Below are 18,733 nucleotides of genomic sequence, written 5' to 3'. Positions count from 1 at the left end.
ATGCACATTCATAAATATAAACTCAAGGATAACTAAAAATATTTCATTTTCTAAATATCAATCTACACGATTCATATTTATTGTCGCCAAACAATTTTCTAACAGCCTATTTATGCATTTTGAGAATTTGTTTTAACTTTTTAGGGAAACCGTAAAGAGGTTTACTATACTTTAAAATTCAATATACATAAGTATAGTACATATTTAATAATTGTCAAGCGTAAAGTTTTATAAAATACTTCATACGTGTTTACTTTGCCGTTTTTAATAAATTATCAAACGATTTAAAAAATCTTAGCGCCGATTTATTTAAAATACAGACGGTTCAAAGAGCGACACAATCTTACGGAAGAATGTTTTCTTCTTTAGTTGCAAGTTTAATCAGGTAAAACGGGTTACAAAATGCAGCAGAATATATTCGTCGCCTCCCGATACATTAGATGTGCCAGTTACGCCCAGACCCAGAACGCCTTCACGGAAAAGTAGTTCTCCATCAAGCGGCAGAATCAAGAGACAGGGAATCCGATAGACGCAGCCAAAAGCGTTCGACCGAAAACGGTAGCATCAGAAAAGTCGATCGACGTGAAAGCTTTATATTCTGTTAGTGCCAAGAAATCTGTGCTACGTCTATCTAACCGTTTTGATCTTTTTTGATAACGCCCGCACGGCATCGAGCAAGCGTTTAAAGATGCGTTCACGCAGAATTGCTGTCGTTCACGAGTCGTTACCTGAAGACACTGGAAAAGGTGTAGCTTTCTGTCAGCGGTTCACGTCATAACTCGGACGGGGATGAATTCGACGATCGGTTTCGATCCGACGAGGCACGGTTCCAGCAATACGGAACTACCATGAACGTACAGAATTTACGCATCTCGCGTACGGAAATCCACATCGGTGCACTAGTCTCCTCTCCGCGGACAAAAAATGGGAGTTTCGCGTGCAATATCAGCAGTCGAAACTTCATACATTCTTTCCGGCACTGTGAAATATGAGCGCTACATACAGACGGAGCAACAATTTGTAAACACTACCTGCAGACCGGATAGATTACACGTGGTTTTAATAGGACAATGCTACGGCTCATATAGCCGACTTTCTTGTATCGGTGTTTTCGTGGACAATAGATTTCGAAGGGATTGTGGCCCCCTCGGTCTCCTGATTTATCCTTTCCTGACTTTTTCTTGTGGGGGGATACCTTAAGGATGCCGCTTACAAAACTCATCCTCACAGCGTTCCTGAATAGCAGAGTGAAATTAAACGATGTGTCGCGAAACACATTTTTTAAAACGATGTTTTAAACGAAAAATATCTATTTTTCGAAGCGAATGAATTATCAACCCCTCGAATTACAAAACGGTTTATTTCAGTATAATTTTCTTCAATCTAATGTTTTAAGTAGATTTCAAAAGATAGCTACGTATTGTAATGGATACAATGATTTGATTTCAGGAAAATTTCGACATATCTTGGCGTTTCACAGCCTCAGACCCCAAAACCAGCGTCAACTCAAAAGTTTATAATTTTTTTTTTGTCTTCGTCATTTGACTGGTTTGATGCAGCTCTCCAAGATTCCCTATCTAGTGCTAGTCGTTTCATTTCAGTATACCCTCTACATCCTACATCCCTCACAATTTGTTTTACATATTCCAAACGTGGCCTGCCTACACAATTTTTTCCTTCTACCTGTCCTTCCAATATTAAAGCGACTATTCCAGGATGCCTTAGTATGTGGCCTATAAGTCTGTCTCTTCTTTTAATGGCCTATAAGTCTGTCTATTCTTTTAATATATATATATATATATATTTCAATTTCTTGGGAACACGATAACTGCCGTAATTTTTCAAATTGTTCCTTAAAAATAACCCGTCAGAAAATCTCGGTCTAGTTCGTTAACGGCCAAAATCGGATCATGGGACTGGAAATGGGGGAGGGCCTTTCGAAAAAACAAAATATCGCTGAAACTGTCTTATTAAGTAAAATATCGAAAAGTTTTTACTATTCTTTGGATAAGGATTTTTTTAAACTTATCTAAGTAAAGCTTTATGATATTATTTAATTTTATATTATTTTAATTTTTTTACTGATGCCTTTCCCTCAAAAATTATTGCATACCAGCGCGAAGCCGACTAAACTATAGCTGATATTCGCCCTGAATTTGGTCTTTTTACTCTGTTCATCGCATCGAACGGTTATATCGTGTCATAATAAACGTAAAGAAATCAACTTTATATGTTATCACTTATATATCTTGCACGACTTGTATAACACAGAAGTCACAGATCAGGAATTTATAATGTAATATCTTATTATGAATTGAAGGATGCTAAACAAATCAAACGGTGCAGGCTGCTCTCGATGACTGTTATTCGTCTGAATGAAAATGCATAATCTTACCCTGTAGGCCACTTAAAGACTTTAGTTGTCAGTTCAAGTTGGAGATTTTTATTGTCCGGACAATAAAAGGAATTTATAAGAATTTATAACAATTATAGGAATTTATAATGTAATAACTTGTTCAAACGCTTCTTCATTCTGTTTAGCGCTGGTAAAGAAGCAATTGATGAAAGACACGATGATATCGTCGTTTCCAACTTGTAATTCTGTGTTTTGTAATTCATTTTTTGTGAGCAAGCGAACAGTGAAACTAAAATCGGTAGATGATAATCTCATGTTCATACTAATATTATGAGCGCGACATGACGCCAGAAAATCAGAGAGAAGTGAGCCATACAGATTCAGATGATATTATTGAACTGAAAAACGATTGTCGCAACATTTCGGGAACAAAAGAATCTAATAACAGAATTGATGGAGCTTGGGACTGCAGCGATATCAGAATCTTATTATGAATTGAAGGATGCTAAACAAATCAAACGGTGCAGGCTGCTCTCGATGGCTGTTATTCGTCTGAATGAAAATGCATAATCTTACCCTGTAGGCCACTTAAAGACTTTAGTTGTCGGTTCAAGTTGGAGATTTTTATTGTCCGGACATGCTTGAATACCTTCTCTTTATTAAGATAAAGATTTGTCTGTTAATCGGTATAATGAACTAACAAGGTGCTCAGAAATAGACGGGTGGTGGATTTCAAAATTCATTTCTACAAAAGTCGGTGTTGCGGTGCAACAAGACTCTCGGGTCCACCCGAGAGTGGAAAGCGACTAGACGAAAGTTTAGTGCAGATATGTTTGTAAGATATAGCGATCCAAATAACAAAATATTTAGACAACGTTTTTTTTTTTTATTACCAGAAATCATGAACATGCTACATTTGTCTATACATTGAGGAGAAAGGACTTTTCACGATAGCTTTAGATTTTTACTAAAGTAAAACTTGCCGGTTTTAACCGTTTGTCCTAACATCGCATAAGAAGAGCCGAACAATTTTTTGTAATTAAGAATTACATTAAACCCGATTGAAGTTTAGATATTTATTTTAAAACACGATAGATAATCGCAGCCGATACGATAATTTTTTTTATTTCTAACTGCTTAAGAAGAAATTGTAGTTTGAAAAAAGTCAATAAAATATTTATAGACATTTATACATGTCCATTTGCTCATTTGCCTTAAACAAAGGATCGAATGCGACAAGATACGAGATACAAGTCCCGCAAAACGGCATTGCCGTTCTCAAGAAAAAAGCATTTCACGCCGGGCATAATAAGGAAAGCGAGGGCTGAAGCGATTACCCGTTGTCTTCTACCCAGAGTAGGCCACCCCACTAAAGCGCAGGAAATCTTTCACCTGTACAAGCAACACCTTCACTCTGTTCAACACTGGGACCGGTCGCGTATGTAAATCAATATTCTTTATTCGAATACATTAAAGAACGGCTACTTTCAATGACGAATGAGTGTTCTTCACATGTCGAAACAGTCGATCCACTGAAAAATTCATAATAAAACATGTTTTAACCGCAAACACCACGATTAATTTTAAATTTATGATGACGATGTAGGTCATCATTACTTTCAGCGATATGTGTGTATATCGTCGATCGTTATTTAATATACGCAACGATCTTTATTTACAATTCAACCTTTAAAATTATTGTTGATTTTCGTAATCTAATAGCTATTCGGTTAACGGTGTAAATTTATAACGGCGATCTGCATCGATCAGTCATCATTACTTTCAAAGAAAGCGGATGATTTTTAATTTTTTATAGTTGTAATAGCTTACTATCGACAGCCGATGTTATTTTGTTTATATTATACATAAGAAACGAGATCGCTCAGACATTATTTTGTTAAATAAATAAAATGGCGTACCTCGAAAACGGCGTGCCCTACGGCATTTTTAACACCATTTTAAAATTCTTAACCCGAAAGGAATTTTTCCATCGCCCGGATCGATCGGCCCTAATCCCACGCGTCTAGCGGCTACCGTTCTCGGAATAATAGCGCGAGCGAAATTCGCCCCCGCAGAATTGCAGGACCAAAATATTTCATATAAAGTAATTTTTTAATAGTAAATAGCAATCTTTACCGACAATATTTTCAAGCTTAGTGATTTTTTTAACGCGTATAAATAAGGAATTTAAATCTTCACTTACACTGACTTAAATAATTATTTTTTTTATTATTATGAGCGATAGAGGGAGAATTATTTTGAATCGCCGGCACTTTTTTCTCCCACCTGGCAACCTTTATACTACATATTACACATCAAATGAAAAATGACCTCGGAAGCCGAGTCGAATCGGAACGGCATATTTTTTCACGTATCGATAGGCCTAACGGTTGCCGAGTTATTGGCGGTAAAAATCGGCAAAAAAGCTCCCTTAGCCTAGAAAAACGCCCTTACCGCGTCGAAGCGATTTTTCCAAAATCGTTGTCGTCACAGTTAAAACGTCGAAGAAAACCCAAAAAATACTAGATTTTCTGCTGAATTTTTTGACGGCAGGCACGTTTTTGTCGCCCGACGAGGGTTCGGGCAGTTAAGTTTTGAAAAACGGCCTTAAGGGCTGATTTATAAAAAAATCGTAAACGAACGAACCGAGCGTCAGAGTAAGAGAAGGAAGCTACGCAGTAGGTAAAGTCGGCTCGGAAATCCGATTTTTCAACTATAAATGGATTATCTCTAACCGTTATCGGTATAGAACAGTGCCGTTAACTGAACCAAAACCGATAGTAGGATCGAGTTGAAAATACGGTAGACTGTTGAAAGCGATCGGTCGGCCGGTTTTTCGGAAATTCAAGTACGAAATCCGATTTCACGTTGTCTCAGGCGAAATGCAAACTTACAGCGTTTCCGTATACCCGACATATGCATTATGACGGAAAGAAACCGTTCACGACTAAAAACGAGATTCGCCCAAGATAGGGTCAGGAATGATGAACTAAAAAAGAATTCTCAGCCGGCAAGACAAACAGCCTCGCTCTCTCAGAGAGAGAGAGAGAGAGAGCAAGTGTGTGTGTGCTTTTTTGTGTGTCTTGTGTGTGTACATTAAATAGTCAATTGTCAATGTCTCTCTGTCTATCTGTGTCTATGCGTGCATTATACATATATATATATATATATATATATATAGTGTACATATGTACTCTGTTGTCATATTCACTCACTCTCTCTCTCTCTCTGTGTGTTTGTGTGCGCGCGTATTTCTATTGTAAATATGCTTACTGTAAACTTAGTAATCGGGAGTGTGTGCGTTGGTGTGAGGTTGATGGTATGTTGCCGGGCTAGACGCACATTCTTACTCTGTTATTATTGGCGCGGAGGGGATAACGTGATGCGCACTGCTGCTCTGCGCACCTCGCTGCAGACCGCTTAGCAACCGCAGCCCCTAACAACCGCCTCCCTTGTAATCTCCAGCTGTTCCATTGAAACGGCTTTTCTATAATTACCACCCTTTTCTGTTAATGTAATAAGATTAAATAATATTTAAATTAAATTATCATAATTCCCTATACGTAATCTACAGTATCTTATTATAATAAATAAATAAAAATATACATATAATCCTCATTCATCCTCTGAAGTATTATCTGAACGGTAATTACCGGAGGCTAAAACACGAAAAAGAAAGTATACATAATAACATATGTTTTGCATCAAAAATTACCGATTATTATATATATATACTAGGACATCATTAGTCGTAATAAAATATATATGTAAAAATAATCCATAAATAAAAAATAGCATTATTTTATGTGAAGTTGCAAAACCGGCAACGAGTTAAGTGTAATCTAAGATACTGAAGAGCGAATCTCTGTTATCATAGGCTTAATTTTTATCGAATTTCCTATTCTGATTAGAAAAGTACTGAAGGAATTTGTGAGGGCGGTGTATAGTAACGCTTTACCGGACTATGACGGATGATAAAGAAAAAAAAATTGACACACACACATACGCACGCACAGTGTTAAGATGGTCGAAGTATACTAATAAATTTCATTTTTCTCCCGCGCAACTTATATACAACATTTTTCACAGGCTGCAGTACGTAGTTGCTGTAGCCGAATGGTCTAAGGCGTCAATCAGCCCTGTCTCACCGTAGCACAGTTCGGATCTTGGTAAACTCCTTTTTTTTTTTTTAACTTTAAAATTATTTATTTATTTAATTCAAACCAGCAGCTGCTCACCAGCGGTAACAAACTTTGAATTAATTATTATAAATAATATTTAAAACGAAAATATTACCCAAGTTGACGCCCCTGCGGAATTACAAACTCCCGCCAAGGGAATAGGGAATTTCCAACAGGGATTTCCTAATAAATTACATACTTACATTTTTACATTTTTAAAAGTACATAAAATTTTGTTTCATTATTAACTTGTTATTGTTTTTTTTACAATCGGAGGTTAATAATTATTAATAAATCAATATATTTAAATTGAAAGTAAAAGGAGATGACGTCTGATTCGAACCGATATGCCTTCCCTTGTAAGATCCAAATATTTCATTAATTAACATTTTATTGAGTTATAACTCTGGAACCGATAAAAATAAGTACCGCTTATAATATATCGTCGAAAAGCTCTCAACGACGGCTTACTGCGATTAAGAAAAAGTCAAAAATACTTATTTTTGATCGGTTCCAATGTTATAGCCAAATAAAATATTAATTAATGAAATATTTGGATCTTACAAGGGGAAGGCACCTAGGTTCGAATCAGACTTCATCTGGTTTTTTTAACTTTTTTTTTAAATTTAAATATATCGATTTATTAATAATTATTAATCCCTAATTGTAAAAAAAATGTTTACGATAAATAATAATTCAAAAAGAATATAAAAAATTATTAGTAAAATAAAATTTTATGTACTTTTAAAAATGCGTATATGTAATTTAATAGGCGTACAAGGAAGTCATGTGGGATCCACATCAGATTTTTATCACAGCTGTAAATAAATGTAAAACTTACAGTACCTCAAGAGTTAATTGTAAGCTGCAAAAACAAACGATTAGCAGATTTCTGCCTGCCAGTACTAATACGGATTACTTGTGAAAAGCAGAAATCTATAAACTGATGTTTAAAAAAAATCTGATTTCATAAGTTAAAAATACGCCTTTACTTCAAAGACTAGCAAAGCAGCGCTAATTTCGATGGCGGATCAGGAAAATATTTTTGTTGTGGTAGAGGAGAAAATAAGTTTGTGTTAACTACGGATTTGCTTTTATTTGATATTTTGTATTAACTGTGGATTTCATACTGCTGGATAGTCTTCATTCGCCTGCAAAGCAAATTTGTTAAGTTTTATCAACAGAGTAAATACTCACATTTGCGGATGATAGCATAACAGACCAAATTTTTTTTGAGAATATTTAGTCTATTTTACATTAAAAACTTAAGATATAAATGTATTAATTTCCAATTATTAAAGAAAAAAATCAATACAAAAATTCAATGACCTTCAAGATCTGGCAATAGGGAAGATCATATATTTATCAATTTTGAACTGCTAGCAAAATTTAGAAATATACGTAGGCTCATCTCCTCGGTAGAGCTTTTATAGAGTTGCTTTTTTCTACCTCTTATCCTTTCTATTTGCGTAAAAAGATTCCGGTATAAAAAAATATCGGTAAGCGAATCGTTATTCTTTAACGGTACAATTTTAAACTATATTACAAACAAATCCGGTCACGGAATCAAGCAGTTCAGTAGATAAATTTATACTGTTAACTGAAACGAGTAATTTTACAACAAAACCGCATTTAAAAACAAAAAGTCACAATACCGGTTAAGCGTTTTTTGTGTTACTTTAAAAAATTATTTCTGTGGACTACGTAATCGTAACTGAATTTCATTTTCTATAGATTACTTTTTCAAAAAAAAAAGCCAGTCGATATAAAAATAATTTTTTATTTGATCGGTAAAAAAAGGCACAGGTCAGGCCTAATAATATAAGATAATCGCTACGATGAACGTAATGAATTTTGTAGCGTGAGAAAACTGCTGACCAAGACTTGTATCTGGAAACTCCAGATAAAAGGCAGACGCTACCGTTGGCGGTTAAGATAATAATGAATTTAAAATAAGATAACATTGATTGTTGACCGATGAAAAAGCGATACGTACAGGTTAACAGAAAAGGTAAGCGCTTAAGGATAAAAGAAGTGTTACGAGATATAAAAGTCGGATGAAGAAGATGAGAAAGGCAGTTGACCGGTGTGAGACGCGACAGGCTTAATGAATGTGAAGATGGAAGTAAAATCTCGGTTAAATATTTAATTTAAGAAACTTTTAATAACTGGAAAACCGTGAAAGATATAACTCGCCGAAGAAAATAATGAACCTCGCTAAAGAGACGTATAAATGTCAAGTCATTCACCCAGGAAAGTCGACCGAGAGATTTAGAGTAAATACAGGACAGATAGCACTGAGTACTGCAATTTTGCATACTTCCAACGGCAACTGATGATTTACTGACGTAGGCGACTTAATATAAAAACAGAAGTAAAAGGTGGGGTTCATTGAAGAAAATTTAGAATCTGGACTTGCCACCAGTCTAGTACGTAATTTTGTTAATGTGACACAGACAAAATAAGTCAGTTTAGAAAAGGATTCCAGCAAGTACAGCTACCGTATGATTAATTGAAGATAAATCTAAATCTTTTTGTGTATAAATTTAGTTAGCCGACTGAAAACAAGATGTCCCAGTAAATTAGTACTCTATTATTTGCAAACGATTTGGAACGGTTATCAAGAATTCAGGTCGTGTAGTGTTTGCGAATGACTAAACGTTTTTGAACCGAATCGTTATGCTTTGAGAAGGTCTAAATGGTATATTTAATCGGTGAATTTAAAGCGATCTACATATGAACAAGAGGAACTGTAATTCTCTTTTCACTCGTTAAAAGAATCTTCCTTATTGTATTCGTACAACAAAAAAAATCGTTCTAAATCTTGTCATTAATGCAAGAGATTTTGATTTTTTTTTAAATTAATTTCATTACTGATTTACAGATGTGCAGTTTTCAACAAAAGGACGGGGTCCTTTTTTGTAAGGAAAGATACATTAGCATACTTTTATAACACCCCCTTGTACAAAATGGGATCGTATATAGCTCTGGGATTTAAAAATCCATATCATCATCAAGTCACTGTCATACAGTGTGTCCGCCATCGGTCTCAAATTTGCTTCAGGCATGACTCCGATGTTTTCCATTGTACCCCCTGTTTCCCCAAGTATTCAATGTTGGAGGCGATGCAAACTTTCTTTTTCAAATGCAGTAGCCTTCGCGATGAAAATCGGTGCAGTTGCAGCGGCTGTCAATGTGGTCTTTTTTGCCTCTTATTTGTTGAAAAAGAAAAAGAAAGGAAGATTTGGCAGAAAGTGATAAATAAATTTTCAAACAGAGTTAAGAAAGGTAAGTAATTTTATTAAAATACGGCATATGAATTGCCGGAGTTAACGAACCGCTCAGTAAACTGATGTTTTGAAATATATCGTATGTGCAGCCAAGTCATGAGCTTCAATTCAGAAGGTATAAATAAAAAGTAATTGACGACATTTATGTACACACTGCGCAAGATGCAGAAAATTTAAGGCTGTTTTAATTTGTATTATTTAAAAATGCAATGACAACGTAAGACTGGTTTTTCAAAATAAAAGTATTTAATTGTATTTAAAATAAATTGAAAGAAATGCAAAAGATACTTTATCTACACTTTTACTGTTGTAGTTGTTATTACAAGGAAACATTGTGTCGGAGTCTTCTTTGATCTTCAGAATGCTTTCGATATGACCTGGCGACATGGAGTAATTCTCCAGATACATGAATGGGGCATTCGTGGCAATCTGCCAGTTTTACTCAGCAACTATATGAACGACCGTACTTTCCAAGTACGCGTCAACAATGAATATTCATCTGAAAGAAGATTGGGAAATGGCATACCACAAGGTTCACCGTTGAGCGGTACCTTGTTTACGATCGCCATTAATAAATTGATATTAGCCATTCCAGTAGAAATCAGCAAAAGCTGATGATTTGGCAATTGTGTATGCCAGCAACAAGACTGCTTTGGTGAAATACAAATTACAACGAGCGAATGACGCTCTAAATGAAGTTGCAACGAATAATGGATTCCAATTTTCCCCAGAAAAAAAGTGCTGTGTACACTTCTGTAGGAAGAGAATTCCTCACCAAAGTCCTATTTTGACAATCGACAATAATCCAATACGATATAAGGACAATGTGAGATTTTTAGGACTGGTATTGGATAAATCCCTTACGGGGAGATTACATATACAGGACTTGAGTGATAGGTGCAAAAAAGCCTTAAACATTATAAATTGTTTATCGAACATCAGTTTGGGCTCGGATAAAGAAATATTATTGAGACTATACAAGGCATTGGTACAATCTAAACTAGACTACGGATGTATTGTATATTCATCCGCTAGGAAGTCGCATTTAATAAAGTTAGACGTAATTCATAATAGCGGAATAAGATATGCGACAGGCGCTTTCCGCACAAGTCCGGCGACTAGCCTAATGTCCGAAGCCGGAATAATGCCACTACATTATATAAGAGAGATCCTTTTGTTAAGATATGCAGCAAATATATAGGCTTTTCCTGCCCATATAAATAAAAAACTTTTTAACAACCGTCCTTTGGCTGCATTATATGAACATCGTGCTACCTATTCCAGACCGGCCGGAATTAGGTACCACGAATTAAGAAGAAAACACGAAATTGCAATTCCGGATACATTAGCAATTTCTACGATACCGCCATAGCTCTTGCCAGCGGTAAATACGACGTTGGATCTCTCTCAGGAAGAAATAAAAAGGAAGCCAGCAGTGATCATCCGACAGGAATTTTTAGCAGCCGTCAGTAGCTACAAAGAACATATTAGAATTTATACTGACGGTACTAAAACCGAACGTGGTGTTGGATGCTCCATATATGTAAATGGAGAAGCCCACTTTTGGAAACTGCCAGATATGGCAAGTGTCTATACGGCAGAACCTACTGCCATACAGCAAGCTCTTCGGTACACAGAACACTATTGCGAAGAGAGAATGCTAATATGTTCCGATCCTTTAAGTGCACTTGTTGCAATTCGGAACAAGAACATTAAGAATGTCCTAATTGCAAACATTCTGTCCATTTTGTACGTTCTAAATCAACGAGAACAGCAATGTGTATTTGTATGGATTCCAGGACATGCTTGTATTGCAGGTAATGAAAGCGCAGACGAAGCTGCCAGAAAGGCAACAGTATGCGATGTTTTGGATGCAATTTCTGTAAGGGTGGCAGATGTCAAAAACTATCTAACATAATAAGAAACAAGTGGAATACTGATTGGAGAAGTTTAAATACAAAATTTAACTCGTTCAAAACTTCCCCGTATAAATAGAAAACGACATGAAGTCGACTCGCCGAGAACAAGTGGCTGTGACCAGACTTAGAATCGATCACACGCGAGTAACAAATTTATATCTGTTAACCGGCGAAGAGAAACCGATGTGCGGTATTTGTAATAAAACACTTACAATTAAGCATCTAATGGAATAGTGTACCATGTATGAGGACCTCAGAAAGAGGTTCCGGCTAAGAAATGATATTGCTGCTGATTTGGATAATGGAAATGAAGGAAAAATATTTGCTTATTTAAACGCCAGTGGACTTCTTAAAAATGTGTAAAAGTAGAAAATTTAAAGCTGCGTTAAACAAACTCTAAGGGGTAGTTTTATATATATAAGGGAGTCTCGAAGCGTGGCACGTATAATGACAGAGGTAGCCCTCTTGCCTAGGCCGCCCTGGCTCGCCTGCATGCAAGAGCAGGGAGTCAGGGTGTGTCCAACTATGGAACGGGGGACCCTCAAGGGTGGACTGAGGGCACGAGGTTATTGGGTAAGCGCAATGCATGCCTGTAGTCAAGTAGGTCTGGACCGGGAAGGGCAGCCTCCCTGTCGAGGGGCTTTTGGCCCTCCCGAAGAGGTGGTCAGATTGTTCTTATGGCGCAGGACCCTGAAGGGTTACGTCCTACGGGACTTTTATAGGGGGGAAGTCAACTGCCACGGCATCCTGAGGCGACTGATATGCTGCTTAACGGCGGTTCTGGTCGCCCCGAGGGTGCTTAAATAAATAAATAAACGAGACAGGTAGAATGAGATAATGGTACTGTAAAGACTTGTATCTTCCATTTACGTTCTTTGAGATATTATCTCAAATTTTATGATCGGGGCTCTTTACATCCCATAAGTGTTATTTGTTTGTTGTTTTTAGATTAATGTTACGTGTACTTTCTGCTTTTAAATAAAAATGTAACGGCCCTTTACACCCTTACATATGATGTCCCTGACATTGGTGATACTAACCTCTTTTTAAGAATGTGACAAGGGCAACGACCTTAGCAGTTGATGCCCGTAAAAAAAAAAATAATAGTAATAATAACAAAAACTTACAAATTAGAAGCAAACTTATCAGTCTACCTAAAAAGAACTTTTCTTCGTTATCAGTTATTAGAATACTATCTCTGGCAATAAATGTATCCCAATCATTATCAGTTTTAACAAACAATGAAATTAATAATCGTCATTGATAGTAACTGATGATGAATCCACGGATTAAAAAAGCTTTTTTTTATTAACTCATGTTTGCATTATGGTTGCTTTTTATTTTTTGTTGTTTATGGTGATAATATGTAATTCAAAATTCGTACCACTATGTATGTCACTTTTGAAACAATCTGTGAAAAAATCAAGTTACTGTCATTTTGAATACATTGTTATAGCATGAAGTTTTTATTTTACGATAAAAGTTTTGTTTTTAACGCCTTTAAAAGGATGTGTTCAACTGCCATTCTTTCCATTTAATTTTTGATTTGCATTCTCCCGTGGTTGCTAGGTGTAATATTAAATTGCTGCATTTCACTTTTCTTGGTGATGTTATTTAAAGTTCCCTTACCTTATTAACACTCCTGATATATATTACAGCATGCAAATGACTTTTTTTGTTCATTTCCAGATATGAACTCATATTAGGAACATATTTTTATCTTATCAGTACAAATTCTATAAGATAACACTTAAATAACATGTTTGGAATATTTATATCAGTAATTCTCTGTTCTCACAAAACTACACACACAGTAGAATAAAAAAATTCCCAGAATTGCTTCATACAGCTTATAACAGTAATTGAAATAAGGTAATTTTTAATTTTCCCGTTGGCTGCACTCACATGTCTTAATAATAAAAATATTAAAAGTTTTCTGGTTTACTTACAACACTATCAAACCTATATATTTTTTTTTTATACCATCTATGTACAGTGAAAAATGTCAGCAACTGAACGGCGCACATATCAAATTCTGTATTTTACTCAAAAGAAAAAAAATCACCATCAGGAACATTAAGACCGCTTGAACAAGCATATGTGAATCAGTAACGAAGAAAACAGCAGATTACAATTTCTGTAAGTATTTAAGAGATGGTTGTATACTATTGCTTAAATTACATTAGTAGCAGATATCCAATCTACCACGAAAATACTGAGCGTGTCAAAATGTTGTTTGAAATGATAGAAAAAACCGTCGAGGAAATAACATCCATAGTCTGAAGTTATCCCAGCGTTCTACATAACGGTCTGAACTCGCATCATATTTGTCAACACATCATTCCAAAAATGTTATCTGCAAATTAGAAGTAAGTTGTTGAAGGCTTTTTTGATCGGCAGGATATCGTTCAATACAAATACATTCCTGAATTTGAAGGGAACAATACCGATAAGGAAATCTACTTCATTATGCTTTTTTGATTGCAGTAGAGAGTTAGAAAGAATTTAACTTGAAGAATAGGAAATAAAGGATTGTTTTATATCGCACGATAATGCAACAGTACATATCCACGCTCGTCATAATACCTGGCACGAGACTACGTACTAACTGTGGAGCATCCATCGTAGTTTTTTGACTTGGCACCTGCTTATTTTTTATTTGTTTCCTCGCTTAAAAATGTTCTGAAGAAGAAAGATATGAAAATGCCGATGACATGATGGCTGATGCGATGAAAAATGCGGGTGCATCTGAAAATGGATTCTAGAAATGTTTCCAAGTTTATAAAAACCGGCAAGAGGGTGCAGTAACAGAAGGAAACCGCTTTGAAAAAATGTATTATATAACTTAATTACTTGTGTTTTATGTTAATCTTTCTTTTTTACCTTTTTATTCTGACAATTGTCTGGTGTTTTTAATATTATAATAGTTTAAGCGCTTCATTTGATAGAGCGGTAAATATGTTTGAAAAATAGAAAAATATATATACATAGTTATTAAAGATTTCACGGCAATCTATCGGGAGATGATTCTATAGACAATATAAAAAAATTCGTATAAACATAGGTCAGAAAACAGGTTGTAAGCAACTTTTGGCTCGCAAAATATTTAGTCCAGCTTTCTCCTTTCTCTATGAAATTAAACAGAACTAAAATTCTTGGGTATAAATCAAGGGATAAATTTGGTGCTTATTATAGTTTTTGATGTAAAAAAATAAAATAAAAATGGTCCCAGACCTATCTCTCACTCAGGTTTTTAAAAAAACACAAAATGTTTTGTTGGAAAATACACTTTTTTAGGTTTGGAATAAAGTAACTTTGTTATTTCCCGATAAACAAAACAAAATTCTACTTAACTTTGTAGAGAATTTAATTGTGAGAAAAATGATATAAATAAAAATGAAAACAAATAAGACATTTTTTATTATTTTTGGATAATATAAAAGATTTAAACTAAAGAAAATTTAAGTTTCCCAAATAAAAAATATATTATCAGATCTCTAAAAAAATAGACTCAATAACTGTGCGACTTTTAAAATTATGATGATTAGTTAATCATCAATTAGTGTAAACATTACACTAATAACATAATAGAATAAGGAGTAAGGCAGTGTATAAACGCATACAGTAATAACTATTCGGCCATTACATATGGAAAAATGAAATTTTTATAAATGCTACAATTCATAACAATCTATTTTTTGATATGAGGCCACCATACTCAAACCCCCGTGGTTGGGACACTAAAAAGTTTAAATGGAAAGGGTAAGATTACACGACATTTTTAAAAAACATAGTAAAACATTTCAAAATACAAAAGATACTGATAAATCGTATTTTATCTTTTATAAAACAGACAGACTGAAAATATTTGCAGGCGCTTACAAATAATCTATATTTAACTTATTTTGAATTTTCAGAACCGTTAAAATCAAACATAAGGTAATGAGGCTTTTGACACTTTTAATCGTATAAAGAATACAATTAAAAGATGGTAATCATAAAAGCACGGAGGAAAACATTGATACCTGGATAAGTTTCTAATTAAAATCATTCTCTCAAATTTTAATTAAAATATTGGTAAAAGAATTGTTCAGATCACGTCAGTGGTTGTTGAGTTAGGATAATCTGCACACGCGCGTGCCCACACACACATGTGTATATATATATGGTTATTAGGAAAGTTATTAGGAAGAAATATGGCCGGTTTATGTACATTAGCAAAGAATGATATGAAGCAACTATAAAAAAAAAAAAACTGTAACCGGAAGAGAGACATTAAAGCAATGTATCATCTCTTTTTATAGTAGACAAAATAGACAGCTGTCCAGTGTAATATTAAAAACAAGTCAAGGTTAAATGTTTTCGTATCTCACGTACATGTGCCATACGTTTTAATATATATATATAATATATCTGTATAGAGAAAGAGAGAGAGAGAGAGAGAGAGAGAAGTGAGAGCGCTGTTTCTCGACATAAAGGATTTATTACATATAACTAAGAAATCTGTTCTCTTATTTTATTTCGTCCCTTTCGATGAAATTATGTCTATGCGATCTAATTGTGTGTCATTCTGCTTCAATACAAACACACGCACGCGCGTAAGCAAAGCAAATAAAATGTTTAGACAGCAGAGTTTAAAGGAAAGGACTATTATAATAATTTTAATACTATACGAATATAATTTTATAAATGTGTCTTGATTAAATGTTTTTAAAAATTTCGCATTTCCAAGCGTACAACGTAGAAGGGATAAAATATTAAAAACCGCTAATTTTAATTAATTTACTCTTATTATTTTTTATTAACAATATTTATTACGTTTAATTGAGGAAACAAAAACAAGCAAAAGTTATCACCTTGCATTACGGTGCAAATGTGTACGTATATCGGGTTACTTGTTTGCAATAACTCGATTGTTTGTCAACGGAGTTTTAAAAATGGGGTATCATTTTGTTCAAAATAAAATCCTTAATAAATCTTTTAATAATTAAACATTTTATCAAACAAATAATTACAGACATTGAAGAATAAATAATTAAAATAGCCTCCGTTTTGGAATTTTTGACGTGACGTTTTCAGAATATTTTATTTTTTAGAATAAAAAATTAAGTTTTCTAAATTTAATTAATGCAGGTTTACCCGCTCCTGAAAAATAAATTTTTTGTTGAAAATCACAGAGTGGCGTCCAGAAGGCAAACAAGGCAATATAGGACTTGTGTCGACATGAACGTTTTTGCTCCTTTTGGCGCCACTGAATCGGTTCTGGAGTTCGGCGATTACGTCCCGCAGCACCGTACGTATGATCTAATTATAAATATAATAGAGAGCTGTATATTTGTTATTTCAGTAGCCGATAAAAAATGAACTGACCTGTGCTCATAATTAATTTACGAATTTTTATATTCCACTGAATATTTTACATTCAATTTATACCGACGTGAATACATTTTTTCAAATAAAATACATTTAACTAATTATAAAATCGATTTTAAACTAAAAAAATAATAATAATAATAATTAAAAAACCGGTAAAATAATTAATAATGAATCTTAATTCTAATATATTTAAATTATATGTAATGTTTATAAAATATAATTTGAAGACAAAAATTATAAAAAAAAAACGATATAACAAATAAACCGTTTTTAGAATCATTTACAGAAATGTTGAAAATGAAATAATATAAGTAAATATATATATATATATATATATATATATATATATATATATATATATATTCAGACACATTAGGAAAAAAATAATTACCTACTTTGAAGTAAAATATCAAGGAAATTTTTAAATAAATAGCAAAAAATTAAAATTCTTTACTGTTGAAAAATATAAATAAAAGAAAAAAAAATTAACCACAATTCTATTATATTGACGGCATTTTTTTCTTTAGTTCCCGATAACCGCAAAATTACTGAACCGGTCTTAAAAAAATTTTACCTTAAGTTTCTAATGACACCTGGAAAGTTAACCGCAGTTAAAATCTCATCTATCTCACTACTATGTAAATCGTAAAATAAAAAAGCTTATAAATAAAAATGTCGTTGTCTATGTTAATATCGACTGCGTCAGAAAACAATTATGTTTTTTACTAAATTTAATTCATCGTCTATAAAATATTATTTTATATTGATATCATAATATAGGTAAAAATAAATTAATTTAAAATAAAATTATAGGAAATGACGACTGTGACCGTTTACAAATTTACGACTGTACAGAGTAAGACTGAATATTTTTAGTTCCCGAACTAAAAATTTATATCAGGGTAAGCCATACCCGTAATCGGCATAGATTCGACTTTCAATAACGCCTACGTCACAAATAGAAAAAAACTTGTAGGGCTACTAAAATTTAAAATCGCAGGCAACGTAAAATCTACGCAAGAACGTTCTCAAAGACTTGAAATGCAACGCATACGCTCGGCTCAAAATCAAATGCAAGCTTTGAGAAATATATTAAGTTTAAATTGGTTTTTGAGTTCTTGAATAACTTCAACGTCGTTCTGAACGCATTAAAAATTTGAATTCGGGAATCTGAATCTTACCTAATATTTGACTTTATCAGGAAATTTGAACGGCGATAAATCTTGAGATCAACAGCCCACACATAATTACTAAGAAACTATTCCAAATTTTTCAAGTTCTCTACGCATACAAATAAAATTTGAACATGATGAATCTTTTAAGGAAACAGTAATACTTATAAAATATTCTGACGAAGCAGATACGTCCGTGAAAATACTAACATCGAAGAAAAAGAGTAAATTTGAATACTTTTAACTTCGGAGTCAAGAAATACGAGAAAAAAGTACGGGATGGTGGCTAGCTACTAAAATAATATTACATTTCAGATATATATTTGAATATTTGAGTCGAGCCAATATTTTTCTTTAATATATATATCTCAGTTCAGTTAAACGTATCGCTAATTTTAAAGTTATTTTTGCTGTTGATTTGCAGAAAGGGAATTCAGTA

The 18,733-nt window shown here is 33.8% G+C and overlaps 1 protein-coding gene across 1 annotated transcript in view; it reads right to left on the bottom strand.

Moving 5' to 3' along the window:
• Positions 1-18,733, bottom strand: part of LOC142328771 (TAR DNA-binding protein 43-like) — a 91,363-nt gene that overhangs the window by 21,237 nt on the left and 51,393 nt on the right. The window lies entirely within an intron of this gene.

Source organism: Lycorma delicatula, chromosome 8 (genome assembly GCF_047948215.1).
Source record: "Lycorma delicatula isolate Av1 chromosome 8, ASM4794821v1, whole genome shotgun sequence".
Taxonomy (NCBI): domain Eukaryota; kingdom Metazoa; phylum Arthropoda; class Insecta; order Hemiptera; family Fulgoridae; genus Lycorma; species Lycorma delicatula.
Note: the sequence above shows the minus strand (reverse complement) of the source record. Positions and strands in the feature narration are given on the sequence as shown.